The sequence below is a fragment of the Pseudophryne corroboree genome, chromosome 6, assembly GCF_028390025.1.
Source record: "Pseudophryne corroboree isolate aPseCor3 chromosome 6, aPseCor3.hap2, whole genome shotgun sequence".
NCBI lineage: Eukaryota > Metazoa > Chordata > Amphibia > Anura > Myobatrachidae > Pseudophryne > Pseudophryne corroboree.
In genome coordinates this window covers 408,610,191-408,627,529 of record NC_086449.1, presented here as the reverse complement: position 1 = coordinate 408,627,529, position 17,339 = coordinate 408,610,191, and the positions used below count along the sequence as shown (strand labels likewise).

The 17,339-nt window shown below is 46.5% G+C and overlaps 1 protein-coding gene and 1 non-coding gene across 2 annotated transcripts in view; both read left to right on the top strand.

Moving 5' to 3' along the window:
- FAM107B (family with sequence similarity 107 member B) overlaps positions 1-17,339 on the top strand; it is a 543,269-nt gene that overhangs the window by 57,467 nt on the left and 468,463 nt on the right. The window lies entirely within an intron of this gene.
- On the top strand, positions 12,404-12,556 carry LOC134937917 (5.8S ribosomal RNA). Its single transcript, XR_010180607.1, has one exon. It is a non-coding gene; the product is annotated as a 5.8S ribosomal RNA (ribosomal RNA).

The following is a 17,339-nucleotide window of genomic DNA, read 5'->3' as shown; positions in this document are numbered from 1 at the left end:
CACTGGAGTACTCTTGGGATATGGACGGGGCGTTAGCAGGGATAGGGACATTTAAATTAGTAACTCTCCACCCCCTCCATACTCCCAAAGGTACCTCGTGTTTTTCTCTGCCTCAGTCGGGAAGGTACAAGTGGACGATGCTCCACAGTTTTCTTCTATTTCTCTATCGTCCTAGTGGATGCTGGGGTTCCTGAAAGGACCATGGGGAATAGCGGCTCCGCAGGAGACGGCACAAAAGTAAAGCTTTCCGATCAGGTGGTGTGCACTGGCTCCTCCCCCTATGACCCTCCTCCAAGCCAGTTAGATTTTTGTGCCCGGCCGAGAAGGGTGCAATCTAGGTGGCTCTCCTAAAGAGCTGCTTAGAGAAAGTTTAGCTTAGGTTTTTTATTTTACAGTGAGTCCTGCTGGCAACAGGATCACTGCAACGAGGGACTTAGGGGAGAAGAAGTGAACTCACCTGCGTGCAGGATGGATTGGCTTCTTGGCTACTGGACATCAGCTCCAGAGGGACGATCACAGGTACAGCCTGGATGGTCACCGGAGCCTCGCCGCCGGCCCCCTTGCAGATGCTGAAACATGAAGAGGTCCAGAATCGGCGGCAGAAGACTCCTCAGTCTTCTAAAGGTAGCGCACAGCACTGCAGCTGTGCGCCATTTTCCTCTCAGCACACTTCACACGGCAGTCACTGAGGGTGCAGGGCGCTGGGAGGGGAGCGCCCTGGGAGGCAAATGAAAACCTATTTGGCTAAAAAAAATACCTCACATATAGCCTCCGGGGATATATGGAGATATTTAACCCCTGCCAGAATACACTAAAGAGCGGGAGACGAGCCCGCCGGAAAAGGGGCGGGGCCTATCTCCTCAGCACACAGCGCCATTTTCCTTACACAGCTCCGCTGGTCAGGACGGCTCCCAGGTCTCTCCCCTGCACTGCACTACAGAAACAGGGTAAAACAAGAGAGGGGGGGCAAAATAGTGGCAAAAATTATATTATAAAAGCAGCTATACAGGGAGCACTTATTATAAGGCTATCCCTGTCATATATAGCGCTTTTGGTGTGTGCTGGCAAACTCTCCCTCTGTCTCCCCAAAGGGCTAGTGGGGTCCTGTCTTCGTTAAGAGCATTCCCTGTGTGTCTGCTGTGTGTCGGTACGTGTGTGTCGACATGTATGAGGACGATATTGGTGTGGAGGCGGAGCAATTGCCAAATATGGGGATGTCACCTCCTAGGGGGTCGACACCAGAATGGATGCCTTTATTTATGGAATTACGGGATAGTGTCAACACGCTAAAGCAGTCGTTTGTCGATATGAGACGGCCGGACAATCAGTTAGTGCCTGTCCAGGCGCCTCAAACACCGTCAGGGGCTGTAAAACGCCCTTTGCCTCAGTCGGTCGACACAGGCACTGATTCCAGTGGCGACGGTGACGAATCAACCGTATTTTCCAGTAGGGCCACACGTTATATGATTTTGGCAATGAAGGAGGCGTTACATTTAGCTGATACTACTGGTACCACTAAACAGGGTATTATGTGGGGTGTGAAAAAACTACCTATAGTTTTTCCTGAATCAGAAGAACTAAATGATGTATGTGATGAAGCGTGGGTTGCCCCCGATAAAAAGATGCTAATTTCAAAGAAGTTATTAGCTTTATACCCTTTCCCGTCAGAGGTTAGGGCGCGCTGGGAAACACCTCCTAGGGTGGATAAGGCGCTCACACGCTTATCTAAACAAGTGGCGTTACCCTCTCCTGAGACGGCCGCACTTAAAGATCCAACAGATAGGAGGATGGAAAATATCCAAAAAAGTATATACACACATACAGGTGTTATACTACGACCAGCTATAGCGTCAGCCTGGATGTGCAGTGCTGGAGTAGTTTGGTCAGAGTCCCTGATTGAAAATATTGATACCCTGGATAGGGACAATGTTTTACTGTCTTTAGAGCAAATAAAGGATGCATTTCTTTATATGCGTGATGCACAGAGGGATATCTGCACACTGGCATCACGGGTAAGTGCTATGTCCATTTCGGCCAGAAGAAGTTTATGGACGCGACAGTGGTCAGGCGATGCGGACTCAAAACGGCATATGGAAGTTTTGCCGTATAAAGGAGAGGAGTTATTTGGAGTCGGTCTATCAGATTTGGTGGCCACGGCTACAGCCGGGAAATCCACCTTTTTACCTCAAGCTACTCCCCAACAGAAAAAGACACCGACTTTTCAACCGCAGTCCTTTCGTTCCTTTAAAAACAAGAGAGCAAAGGGATATTCATATCTGCCACGAGGCAGAGGAAGGGGGAAGAGACACCAACAGGCAGCTCCTTCCCAGGAACAGAAGCCCTCCCCCGCTTCTACAAAAGCCTCAGCATGACGCTGGGGCTTCTCAAGCGGACTCGGGGGCGGTGGGCGGTCGTCTCAAGCATTTCAGCGCGCAGTGGGCTCACTCGCAGGTAGATCCCTGGATCCTGCAGATAATATCTCAGGGGTACAGGTTGGAACTAGAGACAGATCCGCCTCGCCGTTTCCTGAAGTCTGCTTTACCAACGTCCCCCTCCGAAAGGGAGACGGTTTTGGAAGCCATTCACAAGCTGTACTCTCAGCAGGTGATAGTCAAGGTACCTCTTCTACAACAGGGAAAGGGGTATTATTCCACTCTATTTGTGGTACCGAAGCCGGACGGCTCGGTAAGACCTATTCTAAATCTGAAGTCCTTGAACCTGTACATAAAGAAGTTCAAGTTCAAAATGGAGTCACTCAGAGCAGTGATAGCGAACCTGGAAGAAGGGGACTTTATGGTGTCCTTGGACATCAAGGATGCGTACCTCCACGTTCCAATTTACCCCTCACACCAGGGGTACCTCAGGTTCGTTGTACAAAACTGTCACTATCAGTTTCAGACGCTGCCGTTCGGATTGTCCACGGCACCTCGGGTCTTTACAAAGGTAATGGCCGAGATGATGATTCTTCTTCGAAGAAAAGGCGTATTAATTATCCCATACTTGGACGATCTCCTAATAAGGGCAAGGTCCAGAGAACAGCTAGAGAGGGGATTAGCACTGTCTCAAGAAGTGCTAAAACAGCACGGCTGGATTCTGAATATTCCAAAATCCCAGTTAATGCCGACAACTCGTCTGCTGTTCCTAGGGATGATTCTGGACACGGTTCAGAAAAAGGTTTTTCTCCCGGAGGAAAAAGCCAAGGAGTTGTCCGAGCTTGTCAGGAACCTCCTGAAACCAGGAAAGGTGTCTGTACATCAATGCACAAGAGTCCTGGGAAAAATGGCGGCTTCTTACGAAGCAATTCCATTCGGCAGATTCCATGCACGAATTTTCCAGAGGGATCTGTTAGACAAATGGTCAGGGTCGCATCTTCAGATGCACCAGCGGATAACCCTGTCTCCAAGGACAAGGGTATCTCTTCTGTGGTGGTTGCAGAGTGCTCATCTATTGGAGGGCCGCAGATTCGGCATACAGGATTGGATCCTGGTGACCACGGACGCCAGCCTGAGAGGCTGGGGAGCAGTCACACAAGGAAGAAACTTCCAGGGAGTGTGGACGAGCCTGGAAACGTCTCTTCACATAAACATTCTGGAACTAAGAGCAATCTACAATGCTCTAAGCCAGGCAGAACCTCTGCTTCAAGGAAAACCGGTGTTGATCCAGTCGGACAACATCACGGCAGTCGCCCATGTGAACAGACAGGGCGGCACAAGAAGCAGGAGTGCAATGGCAGAAGCTGCAAGGATTCTTCGCTGGGCAGAGAATCATGTGATAGCACTGTCAGCAGTGTTCATCCCGGGAGTGGACAACTGGGAAGCAGACTTCCTCAGCAGACACGACCTTCACCCGGGAGAGTGGGGACTTCATCCGGAAGTCTTCCACATGCTGGTAACCCGTTGGGAAAGACCAATGGTGGACATGATGGCATCTCGCCTCAACAAAAAACTGGACAGGTATTGCGCCAGGTCAAGAGATCCGCAGGCAATAGCTGTGGACGCGCTGGTAACGCCTTGGGTGTACCAGTCGGTGTATGTGTTTCCTCCTCTGCCTCTCATACCAAAAGTATTGAGAATTATACGGCAAAGAGGCGTAAGAACGATACTAGTGGTTCCGGATTGGCTAAGAAGGACTTGGTACCCGGAACTTCAAGAGATGATCACGGAAGATCCGTGGCCTCTACCTCTAAGGAGGGACTTGCTTCAGCAGGGTCCCTGTCTGTTTCAAGACTTACCGCGGCTGCGTTTGACGGCATGGCGGTTGAACGCCGGATCCTAAAGGAAAAAGGCATGCCGGAAGAAGTCATTCCTACTTTGATTAAAGCAAGGAAGGAAGTAACCGTGCAACACTATCACCGCATTTGGCGAAGATATGTTGCGTGGTGCGAGGATCGGAGTGCTCCGACGGAGGAATTTCAACTGGGTCGATTCCTACATTTCCTGCAATCGGGATTGTCTATGGGTCTCAAATTGGGATCTATTAAGGTTCAAATTTCGGCCCTGTCGATTTTCTTTCAAAAAGAATTGGCTTCAGTTCCTGAAGTCCAGACTTTTGTTAAGGGAGTGCTGCATATACAGCCTCCTGTGGTGCCTCCAGTGGCACCGTGGGATCTCAATGTGGTTTTGGAATTTCTAAAATCTCATTGGTTTGAACCACTAAAAAAGGTGGATTTAAAATATCTCACATGGAAAGTGACCATGTTACTAGCCCTGGCTTCGGCCAGGAGAGTGTCAGAACTGGCAGCTTTATCTTACAAAAGCCCATATCTGATTTTTCATTCGGACAGGGCAGAACTGCGGACTCGTCCGCATTTTCTCCCTAAGGTGGTGTCAGCATTTCATCTGAACCAGCCTATTGTAGTGCCTGCGGCTACAAGTGACTTGGAGGACTCCAAGTTACTGGACGTTGTCAGAGCATTAAAAATATATATTGCAAGGACAGCTGGAGTCAGAAAATCTGACTCGTTGTTTATATTGTATGCACCCAACAAGATGGGTGCTCCTGCGTCTAAGCAGACGATTGCTCGTTGGATCTGTAGCACAATCCAACTTGCACATTCTGTGGCAGGCCTGCCACAGCCTAAATCTGTAAAGGCCCACTCCACAAGGAAGGTGGGCTCATCTTGGGCGGCTGCCCGAGGGGTCTCGGCATTACAACTTTGCCGAGCAGCTACGTGGTCAGGGGAGAACACGTTTGTAAAATTTTACAAATTTGATACTCTGGCTAAGGAGGACCTGGAGTTCTCTCATTCGGTGCTGCAGAGTCATCCGCACTCTCCCGCCCGTTTGGGAGCTTTGGTATAATCCCCATGGTCCTTTCAGGAACCCCAGCATCCACTAGGACGATAGAGAAAATAAGAATTTACTTACCGATAATTCTATTTCTCGGAGTCCGTAGTGGATGCTGGGCGCCCATCCCAAGTGCGGATTATCTGCAATAATTGTACATAGTTATTGTTAACTAATTCGGGTTATTGTTAGGAAGCCATCTTTCAGAGGCTCCTCTGTTATCATACTGTTAACTGGTTTTGATCACAAGTTGTACGGTGTGATTGGTGTGGCTGGTATGAGTCTTACCCGGGATTCAAAATTCCTCCCTTATTGTGTACGCTCGTCCGGGCACAGTACCTAACTGGCTTGGAGGAGGGTCATAGGGGGAGGAGCCAGTGCACACCACCTGATCGGAAAGCTTTACTTTTGTGCCCTGTCTCCTGCGGAGCCGCTATTCCCCATGGTCCTTTCAGGAACCCCAGCATCCACTACGGACTCCGAGAAATAGAATTATCGGTAAGTAAATTCTTATTTTTTAACAGATTTAAAATTTTTCTCCTCAGTCCCTTCCGAGCTTATTAAGAAGCTTGGGTCCGGGATTGTTGGTGCTACTGAGTGCAGCTGGTGGCTTGTCAGTGCTCATCAGAGGGGCTCCGCCATAGATCACAATCAGCAGAGCTGATTGCAGTCTGAAGCTGCACAAGGGAGCTGGACAGAGCTTGAAGAGAAGCCCCATCATAGCCTCCACTACTCTCAGGTAATGAGCGGTTAGGCAGCTCACACTGTCGCCGCTCAACTTGCTATGTATATTACTGGGGGTGAAGGGTGGTCAGCTCACGCTGCTGCCCGCTATGTGGGGACTGTATGTTTTATTTATTATAATTTAATTGTCTCCCTGCTGCCCTTCCCAGCCGTGGCAGATGGGCGCCAAGCCGACGCAGCTTCCCAGCCGCCCACTCCCTAGCTGCCGCTCCCCAGTCTCCGGCTCCACTACTGGCGCCGCACCCCCCCCCTTCCCCCCTGCGATTAGCTTCTGCTAACTGCTACCCTCCAGAGCTCCAGAACCATGAACGGCGGCTGTAGTAGCTCTGTCTTCAGAAGGGAGAGGGGGAGGCTGACCCCGGACAGCTCTCGCTGCTGCCGCGGTCCATCACTAAAGGGGGAGATCGCGGGGAGAGGGGGGAGGAATGCCAGTGGGAGGCCCCATAACTAAGCTGCATTTTAATGCAGCAAGCAGTTCAGGCTATTGTGCCTGTGTAAGGGGGTCTAAATGAGTTTAATACTGCTGGGCACTATCAGGCTCTTAAGCCTGTGTTACATGTGGCTATGTGTGTGTACATATATATATATATAGATATAGGGTATATGTATATGTGTGTGTATATATATATATATATATATATATATATACACACACATATATCCGCTAATACTATAAAGACTTATCTTGCAATAGACAAGCACATGGCTGGACGCCAGTTTAATCTTATTTCTTGGTTCTTGCAGGAAGTTTGCTGCCGGTACCACTGGAGGAGCAGGGGTGTTTGTAGGATTTATTTTGCACAGCACAGGTTTCACTATTGTAATTTGTCCCACGTGCACTGCACTTCAGACTTATACACACTTTACTTATGTTTTTACTGAGTCGTGGGACTTGTCTGTCTTTGTCTACTTGTCTGTCTGTGTACATAATGAGTAAGGCAAATGCAAAATAAAAAAAGCAGCTTAGCTGCAATGTCTGTGAGAGTGTGTTACCTGATGGAACTACCACATGCACAGTATGTCTTGCAAATACGGCTACAAATACGAACCCTTATCCTGATCCTCCTTGGGCGATGCTGACGGATGTAATGACTGGTTTACAATCGGAATTGGCCGCTGCGCGAAAGGAGCGTGAGGCGGATAGATCTGAGGCTAGGGCATTACCTCCTGAGATGCCAGAAGGGAGGTCCAAGTCTAGCTCAATTCCGAAAAATAGTTATCATTTGTCTTATAACTTGCCAGTTTCAGCTATGTTGCATTCTGACGATTCAATGCCAGACCTCATATCGCAAGAGGAACATGAGGAGGGTGAATTGAGACAAGAGTCAGATAGTGAGGTTACTGATAGCTCAACCATTGATAATCTCATTAGGGCAGTACGTCAGGTTCTAAAGTTTACGGAGACTGAAGAACCTCTTTCAAATGATGAAGTGTTATTTGCTAAACGACAGAGAACTCCGGTGTGTTTTCCTTATTCAGAATCTCTTAATAAGCAGTTAACACAAGCATTGAAGAATCTGGATAAACGTTTTTCTATACCTCCGGTGGTTTCTGTCTAGCTACCCGTTCCCAGGGTCTATGACGTCTAAACGGGAAAATCTACCAACTGTGTATTCTTCTGTGTCAAAACTTTCTAGAAAATTAACAATTCCAGTACCAGCTGCTACGACACTTAAAGACCCGTCAGAGCGTAAGCTAGAAGCTATGCTAAAGTCAATGTATACAACAGTAGGGGTGTTGCTTAGACCTGTTTTGGTGGGAGTTTGGGTGAATAAGGCTGTAATGGCATGGGCAACACAGCTCAAGTTGGCCCTACAAGAAGACCACCTTATACTTCTCGCTGATCACATCTGTGAATCTGCTGAGTATCTATGTACGGCTTTTATGGACGTCGGCCAGGTTAGTTCTCGCCTTTCATCTTCACTAGTTGCAGCATGACGTGCACTTTGGCTGCGTTCTTGGCAGGCGGAGGCAGAGTCCAAACGAGGAATAGAAGCGTTGCCTAATGCGGGCGAGCTGCTGTTTGGGCCTGAATTGGACAAATGGATTTCTCAGGCCACTGGGGGAAAGTCTGTTTTCCTACCATTACCTACACAGGTTCCTAAACGTAAATACTCTGGACCAGTGTTCAAATCCTTTAGACCTCAGTTCTTTCAAGGCCGTGCTAGAGGAACAACCACACATGGTAGACGTGGTAGAGGACGTGGTTTACAACAAACCACTAACCATTGTCAGGACGCTAAGACCGCCGACAAGCCAGTGGCATGACGGGCTTCCGGCCTTCTCGGATTTTCAGTTGTGGGAGCATGCCTTCAGACGTTTCACTTGGCATGGTTTCAGACATCCACAGATGGGTGGATCCGCAAGTTAGTGTTCAACGGTTACAAAATAGAGTTCGATTGTCTTCCACCAATGCGATTTTTCAAGACAGGTCTGCCTGTGTCAGAAGACAAAAAGGCGGTTCTGCAGACCGCGAATCAGTCTCTCGTAGATTCAGCAGTTTTAATTCCAGTTCCAGTTTAACAACAAGGTCAAGACCGAATGGCTCTGTCAGACCGATATTGAACCTACAGTAAAGGGGCTCAATCAGTACGTCTCTTATTACAGATTCAAGATGGAATCCCTGCGGTCAGTGGTTGCAGGTTTAGAGCCGCAGGAATTTATGATTTCACTGAATTTCAAGGATGCGTACTTACACATTCCAATTTGGCCACCGCGTCAGGTGTACTTAAGGTTTGCAGTACAACAAAACCATTATCAATTTCAGGCGCTACAGTTTGGCCTCTTGTCAGCGCCTCGGGTATTCACAAAAGTGATGTCTGTGATGATAGCTCATCTCAGATCCCTGGGAGTGATAATAGTTCCGTACTTAGATGATCTGCTCATCAGAGCTCCGTCTCAACAGACACTCCTTCAACATGCCTTACTAACGTACAATGTACTTGTTCAGCACGGTTGGATTGTCAACTTCAAGAAATCAAGCCTGATTCCATCTCAAAGACACAGTGGATCAACGAATTTACCTGCCACAACAGAAAGCACAAAGTATCCGTCATCTGGTACAGTTAGTGCTCAAACCGCGGACAGTCTCAGTGCATTTGTGCATTCAACTGTTAGGAAAGATGGTGGCGTTTTTCGAAGCACTGCAGTTCGGAAGATTTTCAACTGGATGTTCTCGCACAGTGGTCAGGCTCGCATCTACAAATTCATCAGATGGTGCGGTTGTCTCCAAGGGCCAGAGTATCACTTCTCTGGTGGCTCCAAGTACACAATATCACCGCAGGAAAAAGGTTCAGAGTCTGGAATTGGATAATTCTTATGACGAACGCAAGTCTCAGAGGTTGGGGAGCAGTGGTCCAAAATTGTCAGTTTCAGGGTCTCTGGTCAGACTGAGAAAGATTACTGTCAATAAATGTCCTGGAACTCAGGGCAATTTTACAACGCACTGCGACAGGTAGTTCACATACTCCAATCTCGGACTGTCCTGGTCCAGTCAGACAGGGCGACGGCAGTCGTATACATCAACAAACAAGGAGGAACTCGAAGTCGCATGGCCATGCGGGATGTTGCTTGAATACTGAATTGGGCCGAGCATCACCAAGTGATATTGTCGTCAGTCTTCATTCCAGAAGTGGACAACTGTGAGGCAGATTATCTCTGCGTTAAATCCAAAAGTGTTCCAGATGTTGGTCCACCGGTGGGGTTACCCACAGGTGGATCTAATGGCATCTCACCAAAATCATCAAACACCCCAGTATGTGTGCAGAACAAGAGATCCAAAGGCACTGGCAGTGGATGCTCTCACAATCGCGTGGTCATACAGCCTTGTGTATCTGTTTCCACCATTCCACTGTCTTGTGGTAAGTTCAGTGGATTTTATGGTAACACATTCTCACCAACTTGTTCAAATGTTAAGGTGATATCTATTGTTGTGCCAACTGTTTAGTTGTCCGTTATGTTATGTGTCAACTTTAGTGTTGTCCGTTATGTTATAATGTTATATGTAATTCTCTATTATTCATCCTCTCTATCACTCCTGTTCGGCTCAGTAAAAACACTGAGGTACCTTTGGGAGTATGGAAGGGGTGGAGAGTTACTAATTTAAATATTTAAATGTGCCTATCCCTGCTAATGCTCCGTCCATATCCCAAGAGTACGCCAGTGCCCCCTGTGGATTCAAAGAAAAGGATTTATCTGGTAAGTACCAAAATCCTATTATCTGCAGATCAATTGACTACAATTGATCTGCAAATATATCTATAGCCGGATCGGGCAGTGTATTGCGCATACACACTGCCTGATCTGTCGGGACTGACGTCTACATGCATCCGCCTAGTTCAGTTGTCACTCTCTGCCGGCTGCTGCAGCTTGTGGGTACACTCACAGCGATGCACAATCAGCTGTGCTGCAGGGCCGACGCAATATGTCTGTGAACGACGGCGTTCACAGACATAATGTTCGTACACACTGGCCGGCGGACTCGCAATATATCGGCCATTCAATAGAACAGCCGATATATCCGATAGTGTGTATGCACCATAACTATGCAAATAGACTTATTGGGGAATAACAATGTATACTTTTAGAGGGTACTGTATACAAAATATTCACGTTGAATGTAGCAACCACAACCATGGAAAAATCAGAGCTAAATACAGGAGTCAGCAGCCTTTTGCACTAAAACCAATTCAAAACTTATAATGGTATTAATTAGGGGGTGTAGTCAGAGGTGTAGCTAGGTGCCATGGTGCCCAAAGCAAGGGTATGTTTTGGCACCCTTCTCCCCTGTACTGAATTGGTGGCCTGGCCAACATGTGATGGCATATTACATTTGAAAATAAACAATATTTAAATTGGTGACAGGGTCAGTTCTAGACCTTGTAGAGCTCATTGCAAAAGTTTGCTTTGGGTGCCCCCATGTAAAAATATGGACAGTGTGCGCCAAAGGCGAGCAACTAAAATATTGGGCATGGCCACATAATAGTACCAGTTCACATTACACCGCTCAGTAGTGTCCGTTATTCACATTACACCACACAGTAGAGCCCCTTATACACGTTACACCATGGTAAAGCCTCTTATACATGTTATGCCATGGTAGAGCCCCTCATACACGTTACACCATAGTAAAGCCACTATAGAAGTAGCTGTATTCAATTACAGATGGAGCTGCGCTCATCTGAGGCAGCTCCATTGCAAACGTGCACTGCCGGCATGACTAGACGATCGTCTGCCTAGTCACGTCGGGAGTGCACAGAGACGCTCCCATTCTGAGCGTCTCTGTCTGGGCGTGCAGACAGAGACACTCTCCATTCAAGTGAATGGGGCACGTCTTCGTCGCAGGGGCACGCGCCCGGCCAGATGGGAATGCTCTCGGCGATAGGTGCGCCCGCCCAGAGCCACGACTAGCATGGCTCCATCTGTATTATGTTTTTAATGCAAATAAATAAAAAACACTATGTATGCCCCTTGACTGACCTGACCTCACAACCTCCCAATCCCTAAATGAAAATAATGCCCCAACTGTGACCTTCCACAGACTTGATAATCCCCCCAATCTATCAATGAAAATAATGCCCCAAAATTGACCCCCTCCCCAGATCTGATAATCTCCCAATTTCTCAATGAATATAATGTCCCAGAATTGCCCAAGGGGCAGAAATAGCTGCTCCGCAGTAGCTTGAGGGGCAGAAAGAGCTCCAGCATGTGCTGGCTGTCAGTGTCTTCTGCAATTGCCTCTACCTGTCCTGTTCCCTACCTAGTCTCAGAGTCCGAGTCAGTGTGCACCTCCTCTGCTCCTTCTTCTCTGTGGCGCCCTCTAACTTTTCCGGCGCCTGGAGCTCGCGCTCCACCGGCGCCACCCTCGCTACACCCCTGGGTGTAGTATGACTGGTCAGCTGTCAAGATCCCAGCACCAGGATCCCGACCGCTGGAATGCCGGCAGCCTGGGTGAGTGCAAAAGAGCCCCTTGCGGGCTTGCTGCGCTCGCCACTAGCACGCCACGCTATGTATCCTCGTTCCAGGGGTGTCATGGACAACCCAAGAGGGAAAATAATTGTCAGTATCCTGGTGGTCAGGATCCCGGCGCTGGCACGCAGAGCGCCGGGATCACGACAGCCGGTATATCGAGTGCCACCCTTAATTAGGACCTCACATTTCAGAACACCATCTCTTATAAATTGTTACTTAAATAAAGTGTAATAAATATAATATAAGAAGTTTATTAAATAAAAGAACAATAGCTATAGAATGAAGCAACTTGCGCCTTCCTAGCTGCAGCTTAGTCCCTGCTCACAAGAACACCAAGTCTTGGATCAGCATACACAAACAGAGCAACAGAGAGCGGTCCTCAAGCGCTGCTAGATTAAAAAAAAAAGACTCAGCGGTGGATCATTCGGCTCGCGCGCCAATGAAGAACGCAGCTAGCTGCGAGAATTCATGTGAATTGCATGACACATTGATCATCGACACTTCGAACGCACCTTGCTGCCCCGGGTTTCCCTGGGGCTACGCTTGTCTGAGGGTCACTAAAAAATCTAGCAGCGCTTGAGGACCGCTCTCTGTTGTTCTGTTTGTGTATTAAATAAAAGGGTATATGGAGTTGAAAGTACTTTTCAAAAAATATAACAATACAAGGAAAGGTTCCTGTCCAAAATAGATTCTGATCTGATATAATGAATTCTGTTTACAGGAGAATTTTCTTTCCTTCTCCCTTGGACAGGTTTCACTTTGTATTCACAATTTGCATTATTTTCCATTACAAAGTTTTGGTAAAAGACTTGACGTCCCACAGGTGGCAATCCTACATTAAATTACAGCTTGATGTCAGACTAAAGGTCCATACACACTGGGCGTTTTTGCCCAGCGTGTATGCCCAGCGATGATCTCTGACATCGCTGGGCTGAAAAGCGCTCAGTGCATCCACACTCCCCCGCATAGCGATGTCAGCGGGGGTGAGCGGCTTTCCATAGCAGGACGCTACAGAAAGCCGCTCACTCCGCCGTTCATCTAATGGTAATACCAATAGATGAACGGCGGCCGCCGGCGATGAAGCGGGAGCGCGCATCAGCGCTCATCGCTTGTGCATACACACTGGGGGGTTTTGAGCAGAAAGCAGCTAAACACACCAAAAGTGAGCTGCTTTTAGCTCAAAATCGCCCAATGTGTATGGGCCTTTACATGGACTGTGGTTTTACTGTTTATTAGCAATATTTTCCAACACCAGTTTTCCATGTTGTAATGCTAAGGAATGACTTTGTCTGACAGTTCAGTTAATAAGTTCTTTGTTTTAAAAATAGTTTGTTTGTAGTGAAGGAGATATGTGCAGAGATCATTAGATGATTACTGGTTTATTCCAAACTTACCGACATCTCAAATCTCCTCTCCGGGAGATGCCCGGAGAGGAGAAGCAGCTGGGCGGCGACGAGGGCGGGGCTGAGATAATTACATCATTAACCCCCGCCTACTCGCCAGGAAAAGCCCACAGTAGGTTAATATTTGCATAGGGGGTGGAGCTAAATGACGTGATTAGCATATAATTGCGTCATTAGGCTCCACCCCACCCCCTAACAGTCCTCGATTTTGCTGTATCTTTCTCCACATTCTGCCCACTTCACTGTGCCCACTCTTCCAGGGCTGCGGGGGACTACTCGAAAAACCGGGTGTCTCCCGCAGAATCCGGGAGAGTAGGTAAGTATGGTTTATTCTTAGCTTGGCTTCTATACCCTTATCTTTTTCCACAGCAAATAATGCATTCATCTTAAGGTAGATAGAAGTGTGCTTTAGGCAGTGTATGTGTGAGTTTACAGAGAAAGTAAAGCAGGTTATGTATGTAGAGATAAAAGTCGGGCCTGTGTATTAGACACAATTTCTGTTATAACTGGTCCTGCATTGTCAGGCTGCTCTACAGAAAGATTAATAAGTTAAAACAAAAGGGGTGGTATTTAGTAGAGATGAGCGGGTTCGGTTCCTCGGAATCCGAACCCGCCCGAACTTCAGTTTTTTTTACACGGGTCCGAGTGACTCGGATCTTCCCGCCTTGCTCGGTTAACCCGAGCGCGCCCGAACGTCATCATCACGCTGTCGGATTCTCGCGAGGCTCGGATTCTATTGCGAGACTCGGATTCTATATAAGGAGCCGCGCGTCGCCGCCATTTTTCACACGTGCATTGAGATTCATAGGGAGAGGACGTGGCTGGCGTCCTCTCCGTTTATAGAGATTCGAGAAGAGAGTGAGACAGAGAGAGACACAGTAGTAATTTGGGGAGCATTAGGAGGAGTACTACTACTACTAGTACTTGCTGAAGTGATAGAGAGAGATAGTGTGACTGTATTATCTGACTTGTGGGGGAGACACTGACAGTGGGGAGCAGTTAGAGTCTGAGAGCAGGACTCAGGACTCAGGAGTACATATAACGTACAGTGCACACTTTTGCTGCCAGAGTGCCAGCCACACTGCCATTGTTTGTGACCACACTGACCACCAGTATAATATATATTGTGATTGTCTGCTTAGGACTCAGGAGTACTACTTGCAAGTTGCTGATAGTGTGACCAGTGACCTGACCACCAGTTTAATAATCACCACCAGTTTATGAGTTTAATATATATATATATATATATATATATATATATATATATATATATATATAATTGTATATAATATATATATAATATTGTATACCACCTAGCACCTACCCGTGTTTTTTTTTTTTTTTCTTTCTTCTTTATACATACTACTATAGTAGCTTACTGTAGCAGTCTGCGGTGCTGCTGAGCTGACAGTGTCCAGCAGGTCCGTCATCAGTCATTACATAATAAATATATAATATATACCTGTCCGGCTGCAGTACTAGTGATATTATATATACATATATATTGATTTCATCTCATTATCATCCAGTCTATATTATCAGCAGACACAGTACGTTAGTCCACGGCTGTAGCTACCTCTGTGTCAGCACTCGGCAGTCCATCCATAATTGTATACCACCTACCCGTGGTTGTTTTTTTTTTCTTTCTTCTTTATACATACTACTATAGTAGCTTACTGTAGCAGTCTGCGGTGCTGCTGAGCTGACAGTGTCCAGCAGGTCCGTCATCAGTCATTACATAATAAATATATAATATATACCTGTCCGGCTGCAGTACTAGTGATATTATATATACATATATATTGATTTTATTTCATTATCATCCAGTCTATATTATCAGCAGACACAGTACGTTAGTCCACGGCTGTAGCTACCTCTGTGTCGGCACTCGGCAGTCCATCCATAATTGTATACCACCTACCCGTGGTTGTTTTTTTTTTTTTTTCTTCTTTATACATACTACTATAGTAGCTTACTGTAGCAGTCTACGGTGCTGCTGAGCTGACAGTGTCCAGCAGGTCCGTCATCAGTCATTACATAATAAATATATAATATATACCTGTCCGGCTGCAGTACTAGTGATATTATATATACATATATATTGATTTCATCTCATTATCATCCAGTCTATATTATCAGCAGACACAGTACGTTAGTCCACGGCTGTAGCTACCTCTGTGTCGGCACTCGGCAGTCCATCCATAATTGTATACCACCTACCCGTGGTTGTTTTTTTTTTTCTTTCTTCTTTATACATACTACTATAGTAGCTTACTGTAGCAGTCTGCGGTGCTGCTGAGCTGACAGTGTCCAGCAGGTCCGTCATCAGTCATTACATAATAAATATATAATATATACCTGTCCGGCTGCAGTACTAGTGATATTATATATACATATATATTGATTTCATCTCATTATCATCCAGTCTATATTATCAGCAGACACAGTACGTTAGTCCACGGCTGTAGCTACCTCTGTGTCGGCACTCGGCAGTCCATCCATAATTGTATACCACCTACCCGTGGTTGTTTTTTTTTTTCTTTCTTCTTTATACATACTACTATAGTAGCTTACTGTAGCAGTCTACGGTGCTGCTGAGCTGACAGTGTCCAGCAGGTCCGTCATCAGTCATTACATAATAAATATATAATATATACCTGTCCGGCTGCAGTACTAGTGATATTATATATACATATATATTGATTTCATCTCATTATCATCCAGTCTATATTATCAGCAGACACAGTACGTTAGTCCACGGCTGTAGCTACCTCTGTGTCGGCACTCGGCAGTCCATCCATAATTGTATACCACCTACCCGTGGTTGTTTTTTTTTTCTTTCTTCTTTATACATACTACTATAGTAGCTTACTGTAGCAGTCTGCAGTGCTGCTGAGCTGACAGTGTCCAGCAGGTCCGTCATCAGTCATTACATAATAAATATATAATATATACCTGTCCGGCTGCAGTACTAGTGATATTATATATACATATATATTGATTTCATCTCATTATCATCCAGTCTATATTATCAGCAGACACAGTACGTTAGTCCACGGCTGTAGCTACCTCTGTGTCGGCACTCGGCAGTCCATCCATAATTGTATACCACCTACCCGTGGTTGTTTTTTTTTTTCTTTCTTCTTTATACATACTACTATAGTAGCTTACTGTAGCAGTCTGCGGTGCTGCTGAGCTGACAGTGTCCAGCAGGTCCGTCATCAGTCATTACATAATAAATATATAATATATACCTGTCCGGCTGCAGTACTAGTGATATTATATATACATATATATTGATTTCATCTCATTATCATCCAGTCTATATTATCAGCAGACACAGTACGGTAGTCCACGGCTGTAGCTACCTCTGTGTCGGCACTCGGCAGTCCATCCATAAGTATACTAGTATCCATCCATCTTTATTGTTTACCTGAGGTGCCTTTTAGTTGTGCCTATTAAAATATGGAGAACAAAAATGTTGAGGTTCCAAAATTAGGGAAAGATCAAGATCCACTTCCACCTCGTGCTGAAGCTGCTGCCACTAGTCATGGCCGAGACGATGAAATGCCAGCAACGTCGTCTGCCAAGGCCGATGCCCAATGTCATAGTACAGAGCATGTAAAATCCAAAACACCAAATATCAGTAAAAAAAGGACTCCAAAACCTAAAATAAAATTGTCGGAGGAGAAGCGTAAACTTGCCAATATGCCATTTACCACACGGAGTGGCAAGGAACGGCTGAGGCCCTGGCCTATGTTCATGGCTAGTGGTTCAGCTTCACATGAGGATGGAAGCACTCAGCCTCTCGCTAGAAAAATGAAAAGACTCAAGCTGGCAAAAGCACCGCAAAGAACTGTGCGTTCTTCGAAATCCCAAATCCACAAGGAGAGTCCAATTGTGTCGGTTGCGATGCCTGACCTTCCCAACACTGGAC